The following is a 12,595-nucleotide window of genomic DNA, read 5'->3' as shown; positions in this document are numbered from 1 at the left end:
AGCATTGGGAACTTGAGGGATGTGCAGAGTGGAAAGAAGTGTGGGGTGAGGGAGCAGGCGTGCCTCCTTCACCATGCAGTCCTCACCCGCCCCTTGCTGTTCTGCCATGATGAGGCAGCTGAACACAGCCTTTACTTAGCAGCCTTGGGAGGGGGAGGTGTCTGGTCTAGTCTGGGGACAGATACTCTAAAGAAGAATTTTTCTTCTTCCTCAGTTCTTATTGTTGGGCTTAGCAAGGAAGATTCTTGGTGGAAGTTGGCATTTTCTTGTCCTCAGAACAGGGAGAAAGATTTCCCTGATTATTCACCCTTCACATCTCTAGACTCCTGCTGTGGTCTGAATGTTTGTGTTACCCCAAAATTCATATGTTGAATCCTAAGCCCCCAAGGTGATGGTACTAGGAAGTCAAGCTTTTGGGAGGTGGTTAGGTCATGAAGGCTGAGCCCTCAGAATGCTTTTTATAAAAGAGGCTCTGAAGAGATCCCTTGTTCCTTCCACCATTGAGGGAAGACACAGCAAGGAGGCACCAGCTATGAACCAGAAAGAGGGCCCTCACGGGGCGCCTGGGTGGCTCAGTCGGTTAAGCATCTGACTTTGGCTCAGGTCATGATCTCACAGTTTGTGAGTTCGAGCCCCGCGTCGGGCTCTGTGCTGACAGCTCAGAGCCTGGAGCCTGCTTCACATTCTGTGTCTCCCTCTCTCTCTGCCCCTTCCCTGCTCATGCTCTGTCTCTCTCTGTCTCAAAAATAAATAAACATTAAAAAAAAAATTTTTTTTAAAAAAAAGAAAGAGGGCCCTCATGAGAACATGATCGTGATCATTGATCTTGGACTTGCCAGACTCCAGAACAGTGAGAATTAACTTTATGTTGTTTATTAGCCAGTGGTATTTTGTTATAGCAACCCAAATGAACACAGACAACCCTAAAATGCCTTATTTCTGTATATATTGGGTAACTTGATTTTTTGAGTTTACATATTGTATATAGTCCTCTGAATCCGTATACAAAACAACCTCATTATTTTTTATAATAGAGTATTCCCTGGGGAGTCACCATAACCCACACATTTCCCTGTAATCATTGTATGTTCAGGTAGTGTCCATTCTGTTTTGTTTTGTTTTGTTTTTACTACTGAAGGTCCAAATTCCATTTCTAATTTTCTAAAATTTAACATGGTATTCATAAATAATTTTTAAAAATTTTTTAATGTTTATTTATTCTTGAGAGAGAGAGAAAGTCAGAGCATGAGTGGGGGAGGGGCAGAGAGAGAGGGAGACACAGAATCTGAAGCAGGCTCTAGGCTCCGAGGTGTCAGCACAGAGCCTAATAATGTGGGGCTTAAACCGATGAACTGTGAGATCATGAGCTAAGCTGAAGTTGGATGCTTTACCAGCTGAGCCACCCAGGAGCCCCTTTTCAACCTTCTTTGTTGAGAGATTTTATCATGAACAGATTTTGCATTTTGTCAAATGCTTTTTCTACATGTATTGAGATGATCATATGATTTTTATCCTTCATTTTGGTAATGTGGTATATCACATAGATTTGTTTGTGAATGTTGAGTCATCCTTGCATTCCTGGAATAAATCACACTTGGTCATGGTGAATAATCCTTTTAATGTATTGTTGAGTGTGGTTTGCTCATATTTTGTTGAGAATTTTTCCATCTAAGTTCATCAGAAATATTGGCCTGTAGTTTTCTTATTTTGTAGTGCCCTTTGGTCTGGTTTTGGTGTTAGGATAATGCTGGCCTCATAGAATATATTTGGAAGCTTTCCTTCCTCTTAATTTTTTTGGACTAGCTTGAAGAGAAGAGGTATTAACTTTCCTTTAAATGTTTCATAGAATTTACCTGTGAATCCGTCTGGTCCTGGACTTGTGTTTGTTGGGAGTTTTTTGATTACTGATTCAATTTCATTGCCAGTATTGGTCTATTCACATTTTCTCTTTCTTAGTAATTTCAGTTTTGGAAGATTGTATGTTTCTAGGAGTTTATCCATTTCTTCTAGGTTGTCCAATATGTTGACATGTAATTTTTCATAGTAGTCTTTTACAATCCTTTGTATTTCTGTGGTATCAGTTGTTACTTCATTTCTGATTTTATTTATTTGGGTGCTGTTTATTTCTTGAAGAATCTTGCTAAAGCTTTATCAGTTTTGTTTACCTTTTCAAAGAGCTAGTTTTTGGTTTCATTGATCTTTTCTATTCTTCTAGTTCTTTTATTTCTGCTCTGTTCTTTATTATTTCTTTCTTTCTACCGACTTTGGGCTTTGTTCTTCTTTTTCTAGTGTCTTTAGATATAAGGTTAGATTATTTACCTGAGATTTTCCTTATTTCTAAATGGAGTCCTATAATTTCTCTCTTAGAACTGCTTTCATTGCATCCCAAACATTTTGGATCATTGTGTTTTCATTTTTATTTGTCTCCATGTATTTTTTATTTCCTCTTTGATTTCTTCATTGACCCATTGGTTGTTTAATAGTATGCTGTTGATTCTCCACGTTTGTGTTTTTTCCATATTTTTTCTTATAATGGATTTCTAGTTTATACCATTGTGGTCAGAAGAGATGCACTACATGATTTCATTATTCTTCCATTTATAGAGATTCGTTTTGTTGTCTAACATGTGAGCTATCCCAGAGAATGTTCATGTGAGCAAATTTTTAAGTAATTCACTTGGTAGCAGAAATGGATTTGCACAGACACAGGGCTATTCTTTGTAAAATTCCATCTAGCATGATGTGTTAAAAGATAAACTGGGGCATATTAGAAAATGTTAGAGTTTATTTGTGTAAACATCCATCCAAATTGGGCAATCCCATAATGGAAGTTGTTAGGAGCACTCTACCAACAGGAACTTGGGGCAAGGATTTTATAGAGAAGCAAATCAAGGAAATTATTTAATGGGCTGTAATGTAAGTGGTTGCATTATTTGGGAGACCCTAGCTGTCTATTTGTGAGTGGTTCTTAACCTTGAGGCATTTACAGGAATTGACTCTGGCTTAGGTTTTGGTTTGCTTACATAGGCTGTGATGCCACCTCAGCTGATGGCCTCTTGTTTGTTATCTTAACAGGTGTTTTGTGAATTTCAGTGCAGATTGTGCTCAGTGGTATTATGCAATCTTATCCACGAATCCAAACGGTTCTGAGTTCTCCACATATCTGGTCCCAGGAGTTTGTAGAAAGGATTTCAGTGTGCCCCACTACTTGATAAACATCTCTGTACATACTATATCTTGATATGCTTGAACTTATTTTTGTCATGGGATGATTTTGCAGAAATGTAATTGTGTTAGCAAAGGTTATGCTTATGTTACATTTTAGTAAATACTGCCAGACTAGCCTCCCCAAAGCTCTCATGATATAATCAGCCAAGAATGTATGAGAGCACCTGTTTCCAGCCATCTTCACCAGCACTGGGTGTCATATTGTCATCAAAGTACCCTTGTACTCTGAGTTCATGGTAGTTAATGTGCTATTTCATCTTGAGGAGTCTCCTTTCTACTGCATTGTCACTTTTGCTTAAGGCCAGGCACTTATGATGTGCCCGGAGCCATGGTAGGCACCCGGGCAGTACCTAAAGGAATGACATAGGACTGCTCTTAAGCTCGGGGTCCCGTATGGAAGACAGATGCTGTTAACGATGAACAATAATACAGTACGTGATGAGAACTGTATCAGTGGAGATCTAGCAAAGGGGGAATCATGCTGTATGAGGGAGAATAGGGGTGGTGTTAGGGAAGACTTCACAAAGCTGAACTTTGAAGGGTGAGGAGCAGTTTCAGAGGCTTTAGTGAAGAGTAAGACATGGAAGTATGAAGATGCATCATATATTTGGGGAACCACAAGGCTAGAGTTCAGGGTGCCTGGCAGGTGGCAGGGGATGAGGTGGAAAAAGGAGTGTGAGGCTCATTGAGAAGGGTCTAGTGGAGACTTCCTTCTGCACAGTGCATCAGCTTGGTCTGTCAGAAAGCTGTCAGGACAGTACACGGCTGAGAGCCATGTAAATGAGGCGGTTGTTGTCTCAAAATGAGGAGGTTATTGCTGTAGTCAGGGCAAAATATGGAAGGTCTGACCCTATGAAGACAGAGCTAAAGAACACAGTGGTGGGCTGGAATGGTATTTCACAGAAGAACCAGTGTGGAAATAAAGGGACTCAGTTACTCGGAGGTCTCCATTTGGGCAGATAGTGAGAGAGATCATGCAAAGGACAGGTTTTAAGGAGGGATTTAGCAGAAGAGGGAGTAGAGGATGTCAGCTATGTCCATGTTGAGTTTGAAGTTCTTGCAGAACATCCCAGAAGCATGGATCGTGGGAGCTTTGTTTTTGTAGCTCAGGAGGGAGTCCAGGGATAGAGTGTAGATTTAAGAGTTCTGAGCATGTAAATAGGAGTTCGTCACCCAAGTAAAAGTAAAGCTGAGAAAGTAAGCCAGGTGTCATCTTGACTCTAATTTTTAAGATTTTTGAGCTAATTGGCACTAGAGTCTGTCTGCTTTAAAGATTGTAATGGCAAATTCTTATCATTCCATTTGTATTGTTATGGTAGTTCTATTTAAATGAAATGACATGTATTAACAGATTTAAATTCTGTAAGATCATAGGACTTCACTTCTGTTTTTCATTTTCCATGTTAATTCACTCTTCTTGCCAGAATTTAGTTTTCCAGTCTGAGAGTTAATACAGAGCTAGAGGAATAAGTCCTTTGGTTTTCAGGACAGAGTTGAATGAAACTGATTTTAAGTGATCAGATCCTTTCTGTCTGAAAGGAGAAAAGAGGAGAAACCTCTCCCAGAAACACAAGGTTAGAGTCTCCCAACTTGGAGTTAGCAAAAGTCAGCTGTGGTTTCAAGCTTCCGGGTCCATTTTACCTCATCTCCTCACCTCAACAGTGGGCACAAGTGCTCTGAGGCATCAGCGATTCAAGGGCTACATGGCAAGGGAATGAGCCCTTTGTAAGCCATTTGGTCTGTTACTTTTAGGACTTATCATAAGCATTTATAGTGTTTTCTTCCGTGGCAAAAGTAAAAATTCCCTAGGTAATCCCCATATGCCACCCTAAGGACAACCAGTCCTGGTTTATTTGAGATGTTTTCTAGTAAAAGATGTGCCTCTGGAGAAACAACTCATGGGGCAGCTGTCCTTCCCACCTTCTTCAGAGCCCAGAGATGGTTGACTTTGCCATGGGGTATGTCAACCAGATCAGAGTTAAAATATCATCAAAGTAGGACCTTGTCTCAACAGATAGGCACAGCCCTGCCTGTCAGGGACACAAAGTCACACCGGGAAAGAAATGATACTGACATATCAATAGTCAACTGACATTGACAGAAAGAATGAACCATCAGCTCATCTTCAAATCTGTGAAGTTTTTGTCTTGACAGCCAGACAGATGAAAGGCTTAAAACGTGTGATTGGAGAGATGAAAGTCCTTTAAAAAAAGTCTTTCTCGGGGCGCCTGGGTGGCTCAGTCGGTTAAGCGTCCGACTTCAGCTCAGGTCATGATCTCACGGTCTGCGAGTTCGAGCCCCGCGTCGGGCTCTAGGCTGATGGCTCAGAGCCTGGAGCTTGCTTCCGATTCTGTGTCTCCCTCTCTCTCTGCCCTTCCCCCGTTCATGCTGTGTCTCTCTCTGTCTCAAAAATAAATAAACGTTAAAAAAAAAAAAAAAGTCTTTCTCTCACAGATATTCACTATCGAAACTGATCCGAATATGTGTATTACTTTGATTGTGATGATTGTATCACAGTGTTTTCGTATGTCCAAACATCTAACTGCGTGCATTAAATATGTGAAGTTTTTTTGCATAACAATTATGCCTCAGTAAAAGTGCTTTTTTAATTGGCAGAAAAATAAAAACAATAAACCCCACCACATGCACGCACTCACATGCACAAGCACAAACTCGCACCTTACCCCTGCTCTCTTGACTGGGTGACGAGAAAGGAGGAAGAGACAAGAGCTCTCCAAATTTAGATCCTTTGGCTCTCAGTCCTGGCTGTGTACCAGACTCACCTGAGAGGAGTGATTCACAACCAAAAGGCATGGGTGTTTTTTAAAGCTACCTGATGGTTCTGGAGAACCATTTTCCTGAGTGCTCAACACAGAGTGTGAGCACTTGGAGAGCTAGGTGCTCCCCCTGGACCTCGTCCTTCCCTGTTTGCAGGGGAGACTTATTGCTGTTTCATTCAAATGGAGAACTTTCCCATAGTAGGTTGGGGTCTGAAAGGCAAGCCAGAGCTATGATCTGCCATGTTATGCCGTCCTAAGGCTGAAAATGAAAAATTATATTAAATAGTATAATACCATAAAAAAGCTTGTTATAGGAAGGTAGAATTGATGGTGACTAATAGATTTTAGGATGACAGACTCAATTTTGGGCAAGAGATGGCTGTGACTCATTGATATGCATCTGGAAGTGATGCTTCAGGGAGTTGGTGGGACATTTCAGGAAGATACCTTGTTTAGGAGAGAAGAGGCGGGACTACTCAGGATGTCGATATGCTTAGGAAGCAAGCAGCCCACCAGGCTGAGGTTTTAAAAGGGCATGTGCAAAAGATGAAAAGTGAGCTCATCACCCAGGGCATTTGCTCGAGAAGGGGGCTCCTAGGTGGAGGCTTCAGGAGAATCATCTAGAAGAGATTATTAAAGGGATATTCTGTGATCATCTGTAACTAATTTGGGTTTACCCCTCTAATGTCCTGTGAGGTTGGGCTCATTTTTTTCAAAGGGACCATAAGACTGGGAGATCTGCAACTTGACAGTGTGCCTCAGTTTCATGGGGACATTTAATAGCCTCTCACATGATAGCTCAGTGATGAGACAGGGAATTCTGCTCTAAATGGGCCAGGTGGGTGGATCTGTAACTGGTATAAGAGCTGTCCCTATAAATTAAGATTAATAAAATACCAACATGGAAGAAAGCTCTAATGGAGCTCACCATTGGCTCCATCCTCAATACTTTGTCACTGATTTGAGTGACAATATGGAAGGCATACTGTAGCAGTCACACTCACAAGCTGTAGGGAGAGGAGGTCTTGGATCCTTTCTTCCTTCCAACTTCCTCTTTATTATAAGTGAATATATAATTCACATACTGCTTTCTTTTCATCCAGGCACTGAACGCTCTGAGTGGTCAGCATATAGGACAGCTGGTTAGTGTCCTAGAACCCACTTAGTGCTGGGTCTGAGTGTTCAGGTAGCCACTCCTCCTGCATGGTGTGCAATTTCAGTCCACACCCCTGCCCCCCACCCCCACATCCCATGCAGCTAGGCCAGGACTCATTTAGCAGGGTGGGTTTCTTTCTTTCTCTTCCTTTGATTTTCTTTTTTTATTTAACTGTAAAATACTTGGGGTTTATTATTTCCTCTTTATTTATTTAATTTTATTTTTAATTTTTTTAAATTTACATCCAAATTAGCATATAGTGCAACAATGCTTTCAGGAGTAGATTCCCTAGTGCCCCTTACCCATTTAGCCCATCCCCCCCTCCCACAACCCCTCCAGGAACCCCTCAGTTTGTTCTCCATATTTATGAGTCTCTTCTGTTTTGTCCACCTCCCTGTTTTTATATTATTTTTGTTTCCCTTCCCTTATGTTCATCTGTTTTGTCTCTTAAAGTCCTCATATGAGTAAAGTCCTATGATTTTTCTCTTTCTCTGACTGACTCATTTCACTTAGCATAATACCCTCCAGTTCTATCCACGTAGTTGCAAATGGCAAGATTTCATCCTTTTTGATTGCCGAGTAATACTCCACTGTGTGTGTATGTATGTATATATATATATGCCACATCTTCTTTATCCATTCATCCATTGATGGACATTTGGGTTCTTTCCATACTTTGGCTATTGTGGAGAGTGCTGCTATAAACATGGGGGTGCACGTGCCCCTTCGAAACAGCACACCTGTATCCCGTGGATAAATGCCTGGTAGTGCAGTTGCTGGGTCGTAGGGTAGTTCTAGTTTTAGTTTCTTGAGGAACCTCCATACTGTTTTCCACAGTGGCTGCAGCAGCTTGCATTCCCATTCCTTTGATTTTCTTATTCTAGGCAGCCTGTCAGGCTTTCAGAAGATCTCTGGTTCTAGATTTCAGCATTAAGGTGTGGCAAGAGTCCATTTGATGTTGAGGCCCAGGCCTCATTGTCCACCTGACCTTACTGGGCTGTTATTGGACACTGCCGTGCCCCATCATCTGCTATGGGGGCACTGTAGACAGGAGGAACAAAATGGGCTGGGTGAGGTTGCACATTCCCAGGTTCCAAGAAAACTTGACTCCCATTCTTCATTTAAATGACAGAAGACTCAAAGGCACAGTGAATGCTTAGAGTGACAGAATGAGGTTTCGGAAGCTCCTGACCGACTAAATAATAGACCAGATTTCAAACATGAAGTTTGATTAGAGCTAACTATTAGATCCTATATTTAGGTCCTGTAGCCCCTACTGTATAGGATGGGAAGATACAACTTACTGAGTGAAAAAACTGGAATGTCGCTATGATTCAGCTGGCTTAAAATATTGGTACTAAGGCTGCAGTAAGTGTACAAATGAGAGTGAATGGACATTCTTCCTGAGGATAGGAAACTGAGATTGTACCAAAACTATACTCGATATGTTCCTGGAGAGGAGAAGACTGTGGAAACCATGAGGATTCTTTCAGACGTTGATGGGGCTGCTTATTGTGTGATGGCCCTGGGAGGTGGGAATAGGACCAATGAGGGCCAGACGTGGACTCTGCCTGAGGAAGAATGCCCCAGAATCGTGAGAGGCGTGCACCTCAGGAGATCCTGCAGTCGTGAGTGGACAGTGTCTGTGGGAGGGGGTGGAAGGGGAAAGCCCGTCCCATGCTGCGGTCAGAGGGGGAAGTCCTCCATACTAGGAAGGCACAGAGTTCTTCAAGCTCTTGCAAAATGTGTCAAGGAGATTTCCCAAGGGCACTGGGTGGGCCAAGGATTAAGCTGACCTCTGCTTTGTCCCTCACCCCAGAGTTTCACTTGCCTTTTGGAGTTTTCTCCAAACCTTGTAGGCATGTGTTTAGTTTTTCTAAGGAGTCCTGTTTCTCACAGGTTAATTGAGGGTCTTTCATAATGTTGAATGTATTTCCTGATTTGAACTCCGTAAGGCTTCAAGCATCTGCCATGTGCTTTGCTCTGTGGGAGCAATCAAACGATAATAAAAGGAGTGTAAGAGGAAGGCTAGCTATCAGGATACATACAGCATACAATTGAGGAGAGCAGACCACCTGTCAAAGTAAGACAGTCAGGATTGGACAGGGGACATGCGTTGTACTGGCAGAAACGTAGAAGGAAGGGGGTGGTTTGCTGAGACTTAATATAGCAGGTGATGGAATAGATTGGAATTTTAAATGAAACAGTGTTGACAGGAAATTACTTAAAACTCCAAAGTTTTCATTTGTTAGCAATGCCCTGTTCTTTATTTAACACCAAAAATAAATTAGCAAACCCCACAAACTCCATTTCTAGACCCCCACTCTGAACGCTTATTTTTGTTGTTCCTCCAGATGCTGAGATGATTTTCCATGAGTCAGCTTAAAATTATTTTTTAATATTTATTTAGTTTTGAGAGAGAGAGAGCACAAGTGGAGGAAGGTCAGAGAGAGAGGGAGACACAGAATTGAAAGCAGGCTCCAGGCTGTCAGCACAGAGCCCAGTGCGGGGCTCAAACTCACGAATCGCGAGATCATGACCTGAGCTGAAGTCGGAAGCTTAATTGACTGAGCCAGCCAGGTGCCCCACCATGAATCATTTTCAGTATATATTACCATTTTACACTACATGAAAGAGTTAACATATGAATATCTGGCCTGTTTTCTTTACTACAAAGATTTTGTGAGTTGATTAATGTTGAACATTCCCTGCCCCGGTATGTTATCCTTTTCTGCCCTTGAGATTTATGTGACTCAACAGCAAAGAAAAAATATGTCCAGTGGCCAGACCCCTTCCCTCCTGGGCAGTGCCGAGCATGACATGTGCTTACTTCTTAGACTCTTGAAACTCCCAGAGGAGCCATTCTGTTCTATTTGCATTTAATCGCTACTATGACACATTTCTAACTTTTGGCAGATGCGTTTCCAGACATATGCTTCCTTTTACATTATGTATCCTCAGGACCTCACTACCAATCCTTTACTGGAGGACAGGCTAGACAGTCTCCTTTTATCTCTGCAATGTACTTAATAACAAATTAACATCCATGTCTCTGATCTCATGAGAAATGTATGTTTGGCTCATGGATACATTGAAGAAGGCCTGGCTGACAGGAAGCTCGGCCAGGGACCCACTGCAGCTGGTGGACGTGCTGTTTCCATACCTCTGTGGCAGCAGTGTGTGTCTCCGAGTCTAAGCTTGAAAGGTAGATACGTTGAGGAGTGAATTTAGTTAAAAGTCCCATTTGTTCTTTTCTATTGCAAGTCTGAGGGGAGGCACACAGAGTGGAACAAGAAGGAAAATTCTCTTGTCTCTGTCCGGAATTCCTCTGTGGCCCGCACAGTGAAGGTAATGAGCATAGTTAGTCTTGAGCGGGCTTTTGGAACACCAGTGCCATTTGAGACTTAGGCACTAGACCTGATGTGTCAGACGATGGCTTATTTAGTATGCTGGACTGCCTGCTAGTGTTTCCTACTTTTTTATTCAGCTCAGCGTTACATTTAACATTCCTTTTGTAATCACAGCCATTTGCAATGCCAATAGGTGTGTTCTTGGGGCCCTACTTTACCAGCAGGTCCACTGGGAAAAAAAAAAAGTAGCAGAGAGAAATGGGTAAGAGTGTCACCCATGGGTAATTGCGTGCTCCTTCAAGAGTCTGGCACTCGCCAGTATCCACACTGGGAGCCAGTCCAGGACTGCAGAATGAGCAAGAGTATGTTTGGACTGAATGGGTCTTCAGCTAAGCAAGGAAGCATAAAGGATGCTCTGTTTTGAGCAAAGAAAGCAGATAATTAGTTGACCATACATATTTGCTGCTAGTGTTCCAAATTTGGATCCTGAAAAGTAAGAGCACTTAGACGTTGAATCTTGATAACAGAGAGTAATTTGAATTAGGAACTCAAAATCATTATGCTTCTGCCTTCATTCTTGGGCTGAGGGGAGTGTGTGTGTGTGTGTGTGTGTGTGTGTGTGTGTGTGTAGAATTTGAGACAAAAGGCTTGTAGGGGTTCTTGTCTTACATGTTTTCTCTAACCTGGGAAATAGGACACTGCAGGGCTTAGGTTTCAAAGTAGCAAACGCTTGCTCATAAGTACAGCTCTGGAGGGCAAGCATTTTATCAAATTCAGCTCTTGAAAGACGATCATTCACCAAATGTTTATCCCTATACCTACCTTCCTTCTTTATACCAAGTTCGTGTTTACCTGAGTTTAGCTGAGTCTGCCTTCAGCTCTGACTGTGCCTGAGGCAGCTCTGATTATCTCATTAGGGGTAAAACCCGGAGAGAGATACACAGGAAATTTCATGGCTGCAAAGGCGGCAGAGCCATGGAGAGCAAGTATTCTGAGCCGGGAAGAGAACAGTCTCATTTCTCCCAATCCACAAACATCTGCCATCTCTGTTCTCTACCGCTCGTCAGCCACCTCCTCCCTTCATGGGGTGCTTATAAGCAGGCAGGTGAGCAGGGGCCATTCCTGCTGGAGGGGGCCTTTCTGAGAGTTGCATCTTCCAGAATTGGATCGTTGCAGGGCAACTTTTAGTAGAGTTGGGAGCAAAAATGCAATAGCCATTTGACCAGTATCACCCAGGCAGAAGTCACGGGGTACCTGAAAGGACCTCAGCCCAGCACCACTGCCAGCAGGAAGTGACCTTCTGGTTGGACCTGATGCTGCCCACGACCTACCAGGAGGGTAAAGAAGCTGATACAGACACAACACAACTTGAGCTTGTCCACTTTTGGGGCTTACACAACAGAGCTTTGAGGAAACAGCCTTCGTGGTGCAGCCTAGTACACACACGTCTGTAAGGGTATATATGTGGTCAAAAGAGAAGTTTCGCAAAACACTTCTTACGTGTCATGTCTTAGGATTTCTTTAAAATCGATCTTTGCTCTGTAAAATGGATATCACAACCTAATAACCTGATTTCACAATCCATTAGTCGGTCACAGTAGCTAAACAACACTGTTCTGATGTATAATTTATTACGGCAGCATGGAGAGTCCTTTCCAAACGAACATCATACTTTTACCTAATCTCACATCTTACTGTATTATTTCTATCTGTAATGATTAAACTATCTGCTAATTGTGGAGAGTTATTGACACAGAGTGGTACAGGCATTTGGGGGAATCAATATGCTGTCCCTAGTTAAAGCATACTAAAGAGTGGTCGCTGATGGCAATGAGAAAAAATGAAATATGGCCTTTTGTAGCAACATGGATGGAACTGGAGAGTGTGATGCTAAGTGAAATAAGCCATACAGAGAAAGACAGATACCATATGGTTTCACTCTTATGTGGATCCTGAGAAACATAACAGAAACCCATGGGGGAGGGGAAGGAAAAAAAAAAAAAGAGGTTAGAGTGGGAGAGAGCCAAAGCATAAGAGACTGTTAAAAACTGAGAACAAACTGAGGGTTGATGGGGGGTGGG

General features: G+C 42.4%; 1 protein-coding gene across 1 annotated transcript in view; it reads left to right on the top strand.

The window, feature by feature from the left end:
- Window positions 1-12,595, top strand: part of VOPP1 (VOPP1 WW domain binding protein) — a 111,206-nt gene that overhangs the window by 61,773 nt on the left and 36,838 nt on the right. The gene's annotated exons all lie outside the window — the stretch shown is intronic.

Source organism: Panthera uncia, chromosome A2 (assembly GCF_023721935.1).
Source record: "Panthera uncia isolate 11264 chromosome A2, Puncia_PCG_1.0, whole genome shotgun sequence".
NCBI classification, from domain to species: domain Eukaryota; kingdom Metazoa; phylum Chordata; class Mammalia; order Carnivora; family Felidae; genus Panthera; species Panthera uncia.
This window is presented reverse-complemented; position numbering and strand designations above follow the sequence as displayed.